Genomic DNA, 11,643 nt, shown 5'->3' on the forward strand with positions numbered 1-11,643 from the left:
TATTACTGTTTCATGTTAATACAATTATAGCATGAACAATAGACGATTATCATGAACAAGGAAATATGATAATAACCATTTTATTATTGCCTCTAGGGCATATTTCCAACAACTCCTTCCTCTACCTTCGAGGGAAACCCAAGATTAGTCAATAGGACAGCGTCGGTGCACTTATGTCGTTCCCTCATTGGGGGCGTCATTCTTGGAGGTGTGCATTGGATTGAGGGACCAGTGGACGGTTCCAGCGGTGGAGCAACATTCCATGTGATGTATCGACAATGTGGAGTCTTGGCGGCATGGCACTGCAGGGGCTCTACGATGGATGTGTGATGATGTACACACGAGGGAGGGGGCATTGTATGGTGTCATGGGGACATCGATGACAGGCCTCGCAAGGTTGATGTGTCAGGATATGCGATGAAGATGGATCAGTGGAATATGGCAGCAACGACATATGAATGCGGTAGACCGGTTTGCATCCTAAACCCAGTATTTGGCTTGGTTGGGGCATACAGCTTTAGATGCTAAGTATTTGTGCGGTGTCTATTTGGTATTTGGCTTGGACTATCGACAGTCCTTCATCAAGTGGATATAAGTAGCGACAAATGTTGCTAAGATGGTGGTTTCAGATTTCTTGATGTACTACTTTGTAAGGTCTTTGTAAATAACTAATAAAATGGTTGCATGCATCTTCCAGATGCAGAGGCCACAAGTCATCCTCCATTTCAAAAAATGGTCATACTTACTAGTTGGATTCTCTAGTCTCCTAGTAAAAAAAATGTTAGAAGGAAACACACCATAAGTCTACGATTTGAAAATTATTGTAATTTGGCATAAGAAAAGTGTCTACCAATGTTTTGGTTTGTGTGTACTGAAAAGACCATTGCAAAACTTAAGGTGGAGTTGTGCTAGGCAACGGATCTCTAGTTAGAGGAATGTGGCGCACATATTCACTTTTTCATTTTTTAGAAGGTTTAGCCGGATCTCACCCCGGTGGGGATTTTTTTTGGATCTGACCCTTTTTCTACCGCGAGAACCTACGGGAGTAGGTTTGCACAGGCTACCGCCAACCCCTTTGGCGATAAGTTGTCGTTAGGCCAGACGGCGCCGTCTCGCATGCTGACGTGGATTAGTAGCCTACCGCCAACATCACTCGCGGTAGGGTGTAATAGCCTACCGCCGAAGGTCTTGGCAGTAGGGTCTCCAGCCCAGTAAAATGAGTGAGTGGACCCACCAGCCACCCATTCACCCTCAAATCCCCCTCCTCCCCCGAGCTGAGCTCCTCTCCCCTCTCCCTGCCCCATTCTTGCCTCCATCAAATCCATCTCCATTGCTTGAGTTTTGTCCGGTGGGTTGAGTCCAATTTCATCACTCAAGGTACCTCCCTCACCCCCTTCTTTTTGGTTGGTTGGAATCATCTCATTTGGTGGCATTCTTTACTTGTATGCAAACCCTAAATTAGGTCATTTTTGCTTGAAATCAATGGATTTGATGGATGATATGGTTGTTTTGATGCTTTAATGTGTGCAGTATGACTAGTCATCATTTTGTAACACCGATCTATAGTGTTAGGGTTAGGGTTAGGATTAGTGTTAGGGTTAGGATTAGTGTTAGGGTTAGACATTGTCATTTGTAGAACTTTTTGATCCATGAATTTGTATAAGTTACTTGATTCATATTTTGTTGTCTGCCTATCGTTGACAAAAATTTTGTCATGTACATAGATGGATACTCTCGTCAATGTACATTATTTGGATAAGGAGATAATTATGAAAGGCAATGATGATGAAGGGGAAGATTCCATGGTTTTTGACTCAAGCCCAACTTATGAGGACTTGGTTGTCAAAGTTAGGAGTGTATTGAATTGGATTGATCCAAATGTTGATGTTAAACTCATTAGAAGGTATGATGTTGGAGTTGGGGTGAAGTCTCGATTGAAGAGTATGGCTATCACCTCGGAATTGCATTAGAAGGTTTACAGGGATAAAGTAGTTGAATCGCAAGACAAGTCCCTTGAATTGTTTGCCACCAAGGTTGATTCTCCCTGTTGGGGAACATTGCATGGGAAACAAAAAAATTCCTACTCACACGAAAGACCTATCATGGTGATGATCATCTACGGGAGGGGAGATTAGATCCACATACCCTTGTAGATCGCTAAGCGGGAAGCGTTAAGGAACGCGGTTGATGTAGTGGAACGTCTTCGCGATCCAAACCTTTTTCAGAATTCCTATTAAATCCTAGAGGCCCACTTAGCCCATTCGTGCAAGGCAAGAGGTGGGACTAAACTTTAGTCCCACATTGCTAGTTTGATAGGAGTTGAACCTCCTTATAAGGGAGGATGCTTCCCCACATGTATGAGCATCAGAGCAAGAGAGACATAAACGCACGCTCCTCCTCCGCCCGCCTCGCCATGCCTCGTCACGATGCGACGCCGCTTGTGGGAACGAGCCGATCCGATGTCTAAATTTTTGCCATGCCTGACTGGTATATGAAAGGTCACTTGAGAGCAGAAAGGTTTTGTTGTAGTGGAGATTGAATACGAACGATGCACCCCTCAGTTGTTGCTTGTTTGTTTGGTCTCCCTCTTTTTCTTCGCCTCCGGTCATTGCGTGTTCGTCTCTTTCTCTTGTGCCTATAAAAAAGAGGTCGCTCCTCTCTAGAGGTACACACCAAAACATCATCTTCCTCACGCCATCGAGTTCCAATCTCTGAGCTACTGCTAGCCCCCCCCCCCCCCCCCGGCTTGCGGCGTGCACCGCGGGTCGGGACAGTAGGCCTATGAAACCCCGCCTCTTTGAGTGTTGTACGGGAAAAAGGTGATAAGGTTTTTGGGGAGCGCTCTGCGCGACTACTGGCATCTTCATCTCGAACGCCACGGATGCCGACGACCACTTCCCGAACGACGACTTCTTCCCTGACATCAACAACCCCTTCGACAACATGGACGGCGTCAATGCAAATCCCACTACAGCTGCTGCTGCAACTCATTACGTGTTCATGTTCTTTTTCTTTGAGTTCTTGCCAAAGTTTCTTGGTCTAGTTTCTGTTCTAAATATGTTCCATTCCTACTCACCACTTCATATGCTACTTGCATACTCTCTGTATGATTGCATGACTTGTCTTATAATTGCTATGGAATTCATGATATTGTTTCTACTAGTAAAATCACATGGTAAATCACTCATATTTCCAACACCCCCTAGTGTGGGACACCGTCAACCGAGGACTCCACTTGCACGCACAACCTTATGCTCAGCATACCGGCACCGAGGATGCCACCAGCGCGACACACACATGCATCGCAAGGGAGAAGCCCATGGAGCCGCATTGCACCAAGCGCATGCACGCCCGCGCGCCCGCCACGCCACAGAGGCGAGTGCTCGGCCACCACCTTCCTTGAGGCTCGCGAGGGCTTTGTCGGGGAGCCCCTCCAGCAGTGGCCAGTCTGGAATAGGGGGAACGAGAAGCTGCGACGGTGGCGCTTCTTTCCCCCGAACGGGAGACGACACGAGGGTCTGTAGTCTTATTTCTAAGTAAAAAAGGGTTGCCCGGTTAATTTACGAAAAATAAGCAAAAATGTTTACAAACTTGGTCAAGACATGTTGCCGCCCTAACCGTGGCTTCCTCACCGTCCCCAGTCGCATCTCTCCTAGCCATGCCTCCTCACCGCCATCAACACCCTCGCCATCCCCCCCCCCCCCCTTCTTGCCCACTCTCGCCAACCCAGTCCACGCCTTGGTATGTTATTTCTGCGAGTTTGGTAGCTCGAGGAGTAATCTCTACAAAGTATGAGCTTTTATTGCAACTCTTTGTAGAGATAGCACTGAGTTGCACCGTTTTTACATGTTATTATGTTATATGAAATAGAGTGGCACCGAGTAGACAGTTTGCACATTTTTACCTTTCTTATGCGGCAGTAGATAGTTCCTCTCCTGAATGATGATTTTTTTATGTGGGCTCGGTACATTATTTTTGCCAGTTTGGTAGCTTAAGGAGTAATCTCTACAAAATATGAGCTTTTATTGTAACTCTTTTTTTATTGGAAAAATAACTAACACACCTTTGTTTGGCTCATACTCAATTATACAAGCAATTATATTGGCAGTGTGCATCCCCTTCCCCAAAAAAACAATTATATGGCATCTGGTTTGTGGACCAAGCTTAGTTTATACACAAAGTGATTCATGACAATAGTATTCATCCAAGTAATGGTTGAAGGTTATCTCAATTATTTCTTTAAATATACATCTCTCTGACACTATTATAGATATATGCATGTCTTATACTCTGGTTACTTTTACCTAGTTATGCCGCCCGTCTTCAATTTACAACACATAACACAACATGTTGATTGTTTCGCACAAGAAGATGTAAATCTCAAAGCTGCAACAACGGGAGCACATATCTGGCACTAGAAGGTTATCCCCACGCACTCCGGTGAACCCCAGTGCCCCCCTGCCCCATGTTGCCTTGTAAACTCCACCCGCTTTTTGCACAGGGTACAATAGCTGGCTTGACACGCCCGACAGAAGATATATTCAGCATCATCCTGCACACATCGATCGGAGGCAAGCTAGTGCTCATTAACTTGGCCACATACCCTCGTGGACCATCATGTTACTACATTCATGCAATGTTGCAGATTCATTGATAAGCTAGCTTTTGGTACCTTGAAAATTTTCTGGCGGCATTTCGGGCATTTTACGGTACTACCTACCGGTTGCCTTTGAGCCCTATGTTTCCCGGTTTCTAGCTTTTCCAGTTGCTTCTGCAAATCCTTTGTATCAGATTCTTCTCTAGGCGCATACAGCCCGCATTTCCTGCATACACGGATTTGTGCGCTAGTCTGTCAGATCGTACATGCATAAACATAAAGAGCCTGAGATCTTGGATGTCTCGCCCTTTCTTCAGGTGAAAGGAACTCTTGATTGTTTAGGATGGCCTACCTGAAATGATCAGAAAAGCCTTCACCCATGGCCTTACCACAACGGTAGCAGAATGACTTGCCACAGTTCACACAATACATTATGTTGCACCCTTCAGTTTTGCTAATGGCTATCCGACAATTTGGACATGCCCTAGCATCGCTGTACAACGTTTTTATCATCAACATTTCCTGCACCATCTCCATCACATCTAACTTGCCTGATGCCTGCAAACATTGATTTAAGACTGAATTATTATGTTGCAACAGTCAATTATGTAACTATGTAACAGCACATCAGATGTGCTTTCTCAAAAAAAAAATCATTTAGATCACTGAAGTAGTGATCTAAATGGTCTTATATTAGTTCACAGAGGTAGTATATTTTATGTTTGAAGGTTTTACCAACAAACCAAAATGTGGTTTTCTGCTGGTAACAGGTTATATACCAGGATGATTGTGTATTAATTGCTTAGTGTAACAATAAATGCAAGTTTAAGACCCTAGAGTCTAAGCCTCCCCCGCCGATGCAAATGCAGAACAGATTTTAGTTGCATTTCTACCTGACGGCGCTGGAGCTTTTGTTCTGGAGTTAAACATTGTTTCCCTGGATGGCGTGGGTCCATGCAAACTGAGCAGAAGGTAAAGGAACATTTTGGACATTGTGCGTTTTTATCCTCGTCTGCCAAGCAAGCAATCGAACATCTTGTGCAGTAAGCCACGTCTGACATTGAGCCCAACGCTTTCTCAAGAACAAGCCTATCCCAACGTTCAAATTCTTCTTCCCTAAGAATATTCTTTAGCAGATACGGTGGAATAGAATTGTTGCACTTGGTGTCGGGGCACACCAATCGGAACACTGTACCTTCCTTCACATGCATCCGGCATAAGGTCTCCATGCACTTGACACAGAACAAATGCTGGCATGGCATCTGGATGAAGTTTGAACCTAATTGTTTGAAAGCTCAAGTTAGTTCATCAGGGAACGGACTTCTATCCACACAATTCAGTTATGTAAGAAGCTTAATTGAAAGTAAAAACAGGCCCAACTGTTCTTATTGTTTAACATGAACCATAGAAAAATCAACCAGTCATTTGTTGTTATGAATGCACAATAGAGAAGAATTCGAAAGGGTAGTGGCTTACCATTGCTTGCACTAAGGCATATCATGCACATATGAAGATCTTCAAGAAAAGCTTTATGACGCTTCTTACTATTGTAACCGAGCATCAAAGGGATTACATAATCCAATGGGAGACCTCTTGCGATAGCACGATTGTCTAATTTGGGTATTCGACTGTCTGGACCTAATATTATTTTGCCATCAATCCAGAGGTGTGACAAAGACGAATTGTGGATCCACTCAACCCACTGATATACCACCTCCTGCCCCTGGAGTTGTGCCCAGATGGAGTCGAGCATCTCACATATCTGAGAAACTTGAGAACCGTCCATCCATTTGGCAGTGATTGTAAAATATGGGGGGTCTTTGCTAGGATATGAATGTGGAAGTAAGCATGTCAATACCAAAGGAGGCAAGTAGTCAAGGTTGCAAGTGCAAGAGAATTCCTCTGGTTCATCACCATCTTTTTCTGTACCATCATGATGGCATTCTCCATCGGCAGAAGAAAACTTAGCGCATACTTGAGAGCCATGATGCAAGTCGTAGCGTATGTACATCTAGAATTAAAATAAACAAAACCATCAAAATCGAATTTCAACATCCAAGGACAGATGAAACAAGACAACACTGAAACTGATGGCCAAAACACAAAACCTGAAAAAACCGGAGCCCTCCTTTGCTATCAAATTCAACCAGGTCATCCCCATATATTGCTTCCAATGCCATCAGCTGCAGTGGACAATGAGATCAAGTCAGCAAACAGATGATTCATCCTGCAATAGTACAATGTCAATGTCCACTTAAAAAATACAATGTCAATGTTGTAAATAATTAGGGAAATGATTCTAATCACCCGACATATAACAACGACCGCCGGCTCCATGACCGTCGGATCGGAGTTTATGATGGTTCGGGAGCAACGTATTACTTAAACTAGTTTTCGCAACCGAATCGTTGTTGCAATCCCCCCCACCGCAACAAGTGATGTGTTGCGGGATCTGGATCTGGACCGCAACTCAGCCGTTGTTGCAGCCCTCCCATCACAACAAGTGATGTGTTGTGGGATCTGGATCTGGATCCTCTAGTGCTTTCCTGAGCTCCCAGTCAAGCTGAGGCCTTCATTCGCTACTCTGACCGCCGCCACCACAGGCATCGTGCAGACGAGGTCGCCGACGAGGTCAACTCTTTGCGTCTTCATATGTTCGCTCGCGACCAGTGGACATGGTCGCTCGAGCGCATACGCCGGAGCCCTTCTCCGGCCGCCATCGCCCAGCTATGCCGCTCCGGCCTCATGCTCCTCCCTCTTCCTTCCTTCATCCAAACGAGGCGCTGGAAGCCGCACCGTCGTTGAGCGCCCCCGCTGCACCGCAGCCGGCGAGCACGCGCTCCGTCGTCGCAGTCGTTGGTCGCCTCACCACCACCCACACTCTCTCCTCCTCCTACTTCTAGATCGGCGGCACCAACTCCTGCTGCTACCGGGTGATCAAGAACACAACCTCTGCTCGACACCGACGATGGCAAGGCGTCGTCCACTTCTGCAACATCACTGTTGTTGCAAAAAACTAATGTACAACAAGACCTCTGCTGCAAAAAAATTACAACAAGATCTCTATTGCAAAAAAAAACGTCACCAGACCTTTGTTGCCAAAATAATCTCCACCAGACAACCTCTGTTGCAGAAAATTTCTGCAACGAAATCTTTGTTGCATAAAAAATCTGCAATACGACCTCTGTTACAAACATTTCTGCAACAAGCTCTCCGTTGTAAAGTAGAAAAAATACGCCTACCCCACAAGATACGATGGCTCTTGCGGCAGCGGATCCGCCGGCCGACGCGTAGCAACCCCAAATAATTAAGCTACCGGACTTTCAAAAAAACATACCGAATAAGGCACAAGTATGAGGACATAAACTTCTCCAAAACTGACTAAAATTGCAGCCTTAGTCCAAAGGCCAAAGCCATGTAAACCTTGGCATCGCTGCCCTACGAGTACGTACGGAAGCTCCGTTGCAACAGGGCCACAGAACAAGATCGATCAGAAGATAGTTATAAAATATCTAGTTTGATCAGAAATTAGCACTGTACTGGACCTCGTCCTGCTGTCGCTCCTGGTTGACTCTTATCCCCTCTTCTTCCTCCTCTTCCTCAAGGTGAATTCTCGCCGTAGCAGCGGCCTCCTCCAGCCTGGATTCCGCCTCAGTCGCCGCCACCCACGGGGAGTCCAGGTTGAGCACGTCCTCGTCGCTCCCATCAGCGCGCGATGAGGGCGAGGAGGAGGAGGAGGACGCTTCGGTGGAGAAGCCAGGATCGGAGATGCGGTGGGATACCATTGCCCGCGACGACGAGGGGGCACCGGCGGACGCTGCTGCCATGGCGAGTGGGTCGGACGGTACCTCAAGAATCAATATCGAACCCGAGTTATCGGCCGGCCCGTACGTTGAACCGCGTGCTGCAGTACAACTCTTGTATTTTTGCATGGTTTCTAAGTCATGGACGTTCTGCGAAAAACTCAATATGACACCCATATACCTGACCAAACAGGCCGGCACGATGCGGCACGAATAATAACCGGGCCATGCCGTGTCAGCCACGTGTGCAGCCTTCAGGGCCAGGCACTGCACGGAAGCTATACGGGCCGGTTTGTCGGCATGTCAGGCCCGCTGGCCTGCTATGCTTTTAGCCTGTTTTTTGATTAATTTTAACTTGTTGGGCTATTTTATATCTTATATATAATAAAATAATAAAGATTATAGACGGATCGTGTCGTGCCGGTCGCGTGCCTAGCCTTCAAGCCCAGACATAGCCCAAGGCGCGTCTGCATGCCTGACATGGCCCAATTAGCCCATATTATGCCTGTCCCGTGGTGTGTCGGGCCGTCGTGCTTCTGGGCCGGCCCGAAAAGCATGGCCCGTTTGATCAGGTATGATGATACCACCGTATTGTTGCATGTATCTTTGCATGGTTTCCAAGTCCATTGACCTACTAGACTACCTCTCTTCATCTTCTTTAATTGTATATAGTTGACCTTTGATCCAGTGGTAGATAATTAGTGTTGTGCTGCTGTATCAACAAGAAATAAGAAAAATAAACAAAAATAATAATAACAATAAACAAGTGTATGATGATTCACCGGAACAGAACCAAAGTCCACGATAAGCTTGGCCAATAGCTTGGCACAGCCAATTCGGCATTGCCAAGATCCTAGAGATGATTCCATATTGCATATTGCACTCATGCAAATGCATTGGATGTGTATCTTCGAATGACGAAAGATACAATTATAAGGTGCACAAAAGTTTTAGCTGAAACTGTGGTGAGGACTTATGCTGAGCGGTATCTGCGAGCACCTAGTGTCAAGGACACAACGAGGCATCTAATGATATACAATTGGTGGTTGAAGAATTGCCCAATAGCTTGGCACAGCCAATTCGGCATTGCCAAGATCCAACAGTAATTTTGGAACTAGTTGCTGATGAAAAATTGGGGATTTGAAATTGCTATTTTGGTTGTCTAGATCTCACAGTGACATCAATATCTTGCAAAGATCCCATGTGTTTTGCAAGGCTACCTGATGGTACTGTTCCGCCGTGTAACTTCATGATGAATGGTCATCAGTATGATCAAGGCTACTATCTAGCCAATGGCATCTATCCATCTTGGTCAATTTTTGTGAATACAAATTATAACCTTGAAACGAGGAAACTTAAGTTGTTCACTAACATGCATGAATTGGTGAGGAAGGACACTGAAAGAGCATTTGTAATGTCGCAAGCAAGGTTTGCAATTGTGTGGGGCGGGGGGGGGGGGGGGGCTACTTGTTTTTGGAACAAGGATGACTTGAAAAGGTTCATGGCATGTTGTGTGATCCTACGTATCGAAGATAAGAGGGATATGCAATGCCTCACAGTCAACCATTTCATGAGGTTCCTTGCAAGATTGAAGACCTGGGATCCCGTCACTAGCCGAAGGATGATTTCATTGAGCACCATTGACGGCTAACTAGGACATATGTGTTTTTTTATTCATTCATTTTTACTTATTTTCATCGGATCGTTTGTTGCATCTAGATCATGTTAGTTGATTCGGATTATTTGTTGTTTTCAGATTTTCGGTTTGTAACAATATTTGTTGAACTATTTGATCTAAATTGATTAATAGGATAGAAAGAAGAAAAAAATAATATGAAGGTCACATTATGGACGAGTCTGCGTTTGTTCAGGGACTCCACGACCTTCAATACATTATGAAGCACACTTTATATACATTATGGAGACCACAAGTACGTGACTCTGCTATAGTTGCTCTAAACTAGCACCTTATCGACACCTTCTTGCCTCACTCATCAAACTGGCAAGGACGAATTAAAGTAAAAATTTAGAGCATGGCATTTTAGTTTTGGTCCATGGCAAAAATAAAAAAAATGTTTTGCAATTGATATGTTTTTCAACCATACCACCATAAATTACTCCATCCATTCTTAAATGTAAGCCATTTTAAAGATTCCACTACATACATTCCTAAATATCAGCAATTGTATGGGGGGGGGGGCTACTTGTTTCTGGAACAGTTTTATTGATATCTAATTTTGCTCCGTATGTAGTTCGTAGTGAAATCTCTAAAAAGACTTATACTCTCTCCGTCCGAAAATACCTGTCCGAATAATGAATGTATCTAGATATATTTTAGTTCTAGATACATTCATTTCTATCCATTTTTGTAACAAGTAATTCGGGACGGAGGGAGTATTTAAAAACAGAGGGAGTATAAATTATAAAAATGACAGTTTTACACAAGTGGCATGTAATTTTTCATATTTTCATATCATGGCAATTATATATTTATGTTTTCTATTTTTATATAAGAAAACATGCAACTTTTCATGGCATTTAGGAAAGGCGGCTAGTACAAATCTACCGGATGATTTCTCTAGGAAATCATCCACCTCCCGAGCCGTCCGATCTACACGTTGATGGTAATCCGATCGCGCCATGGCAGCATTAAGCCTATAGCAGCTTCAACACAACACTGATGGCTTTCGTCGGAGCTTCATTCTAGCTCCCATTGCAGCATTGATGCCTCTGACGAAGCTCCATTGCATCCCCGGTGAAGCTCCAACGCAGCATGGACGGTTCCTGCGAAGCTCCATTGCAACTCCAGCGGAGCTCCAACGCAGCATCGACGACGCCGACAGAACTCCATTGCAACTCCGTCTTCGACGAGCAGCGTCATGGATGCTTCGTTGCAGCACCGTCGTCGGCGAGCAGCGCCACGTGTGTTGCGTTGCAGCACCGTTGCCAAACTTTTCCCCAAGCTCATCCATGGATGATGCGTTGTGATGCAGTGTCTCGGCGCCCAAATCTTTCCCCAACGCTGGCCATCTTGTAGCATCAGTGGCACTGGGACACACGGGTGGTCAGAGGGATCGCAACCCACCTCCAGCATGTGACCCCGAGCCCCCGAAGCGTTGTCGGTCATCATCGTGGAGCAGCTTCACCGTGTCTCACACGACACCGGGTCACAGCACAACCCCCATGTCCCCACATGAAATGATGGCCATTGGTGTCTGCGGTGATGACCGACGGCAACAACTA

At 45.3% G+C, this 11,643-nt stretch overlaps 1 pseudogene; it reads right to left on the minus strand.

Moving 5' to 3' along the window:
* Positions 1-4,422: 4,422 nt before the first annotated feature.
* LOC123430963 lies at positions 4,423-8,424 on the minus strand (annotated as a pseudogene).
* Between the last annotated feature and the right edge of the window lie 3,219 nt (positions 8,425-11,643).

Source organism: Hordeum vulgare, chromosome 2H, assembly GCF_904849725.1.
Source record: "Hordeum vulgare subsp. vulgare chromosome 2H, MorexV3_pseudomolecules_assembly, whole genome shotgun sequence".
Lineage (NCBI taxonomy): Eukaryota > Viridiplantae > Streptophyta > Magnoliopsida > Poales > Poaceae > Hordeum > Hordeum vulgare.